The sequence below is a fragment of the Octodon degus genome, unplaced genomic scaffold (assembly GCF_000260255.1).
Source record: "Octodon degus isolate 3935 unplaced genomic scaffold, OctDeg1.0 scaffold00195, whole genome shotgun sequence".
In the NCBI taxonomy this organism is placed as follows: Eukaryota; Metazoa; Chordata; class Mammalia; order Rodentia; family Octodontidae; genus Octodon; species Octodon degus.
Window position 1 is genome coordinate 1,837,753 of NW_004524771.1, and position 2,119 is coordinate 1,839,871.

A 2,119-nucleotide genomic window follows, 5' to 3' on the forward strand; every position below is an offset into this window, starting at 1 on the left:
GTGTATTATTTGTTGAAACTGTACTTTCGATTTGATTTGAAACTGTCTCATTGCTATATGTTTATCAATAAAACTTTGAAAAGAAAAAAAAAGATCATAGTTTTATATAAAGACCATCATTCATTTAAAATCTTGAATAGAAATACTTTCATATTTACTCACAAGTCCTCAAAATTATATTCATCAAAATATTAATGGTGCCCACTTTTTGGTAGCAAAAATTAAATGCTTATTTTTGTCATTATGTTTTTCTATAGTGATGGAAATTTTTCTCATTATGATAAAAATCAACACATTTTTGCTTAAGGAAAAGAAGTACTACTATCTTACTAAAATGGTTTTAAATTTCTTCAACTCCCATGGGTTTGTTTCTTTTCTTTTTTTTTTTTTTTTTTGGTGGTACCAAGGATCGAACTCAGGACCTTGTGCTTACCAAGCAAACACTTATTCCACTGAGTTATCTCCCTGGCCTCCATGTTTCTACTGTTGAATCTCTGTCACTACATGCTCTAAAACAATAAAATAATACAAATTTAGAGATTAGATTCAAAGGGATAGGAAAAGCCAAATGACCTTAGCAAACAGCCCACATTCCTGACATCAAACTTATAGCCTAAATGTTCTATGAACCCAAAAACTCCTAAAACAATCTCCTTTTTATACCTTTAGAAAGCACAGTATAAAGAACATATAGAGAAAATAAAAAAATTAAATTACAAAAAAACTTACCTCAGTAAAAATATTTAATTTTTCCCCGTCTTACATTGTCTTTCTTAGCACTGTTATTATGAACCTAGGAGGGAAAAGTAGAAATTACTTTTCATTGAACACCTACCCCATGCTAATAAGGATGGTAAAAGACAGCCTTCTGGAGAACATAAAAATGTGAGATAAATCAGAAAGAACAAAATAGAAATTGCCAAAACAGTAGGGAAGTAAAAAGTTTAAATGAAACCCTTCCCTAAACTGCCCAGAGACTTTATTCAGTAAACATGCCTAGAGCTCTGTAGCAGGTCTGAGAGCAAGATATGAAACTCTTTTAAGTACCTCCACTTGAATCTCAGGACTACCACTTCCCACTGGTCTGAACTAGGCAAAGTCACCGCACATCCAATGGCCTGTCTTCCATATGTATATTAATACCAATTAAGGACTGATGATGATTACATGAGATAATCCACATAAGTGACTCTGTAACAGTTCCTGGAACATAATAAATGCTGATTGTTTTTCTGACTATAGCCTCTAACACAATTTTTAAAAGTCTGTCTCTTTCCACAGTCACCCACTATTTATTATACTTATTACTACTAATACTGAAAAGGGGCCTATGCATTTCTTCCAGGGGTCAACAATGTAATAGATGGGATGAGAGTAATGGATGAGATGAGATATATAAGGCAAAGAAAGGTCAAAGTTAATCTTCATTCACTTGTCTAGCAAACATCTGAATTTACATTCTCTGTCAGGTATTTTGCTGGATACAGGTCATTCTTTACCATGCAGGACAGACATAAGGTTTTTTCTTCACAGTTTCTAGTCTATTAAGGTCCAACAGGCAACACAGGCCAAGCTGCTTACTGCACCAGACATAGAACTAGTTTTTATTGGGCTGGTGGCAGTACTTAGCTGGCAGAATTAGGATGTAGAACATTCTAGATGAAAAGGATGATACTATGGGAAAAAACAACCCTTGAGGTTTGCTAAGTAGCATCATTAGCGTTCATCCAAGAAAAGAACAAGAAACAAACCAGAAAGGAGGAGCCTTGTGTTCAGGCTGTTTGCCCTCTGTACTTAAATACATGGGTTATTCTGCTTAAACTAAGAGCTTAGTTTTAATTTAAATTCTAATATTTTTAATGTTTTTCTTCACTGTATTTTCCCCCTCCCTTAAAAGTGAGAGAGGAAGGAGTAGGATAAAGAAGAGAATAGTACCTCAGCACATGGTGATGGAAGAGGCACCAAGTGGTAAGTTTCATATATTTTCTCTTTAATCCTCCCAACTTCTTCAAGACAGTATTATTATTTTTATACATTAGGAAACTGAGGTTTGGAGAACAGAAGTAGATTTTAAGAATATACATTTAGGGGGCCAGGGAGATGGCTTAGTGGAATAAGT

At 34.2% G+C, this 2,119-nt stretch overlaps 1 protein-coding gene across 6 annotated transcripts in view; it reads right to left on the reverse strand.

The window, feature by feature from the left end:
- The window catches only part of Mkl2 (MKL1/myocardin like 2), a 235,419-nt gene that overhangs the window by 214,928 nt on the left and 18,372 nt on the right, over positions 1 to 2,119 (reverse strand). For all 6 annotated transcript variants that reach the window (XM_023704379.1, XM_023704374.1, XM_023704378.1 and 3 more), the window contains exon 2: positions 730 to 793. The gene's annotated coding sequence lies outside the window, so the exon portion shown is untranslated. The remainder of the gene's footprint in view (positions 1 to 729; positions 794 to 2,119) is intronic.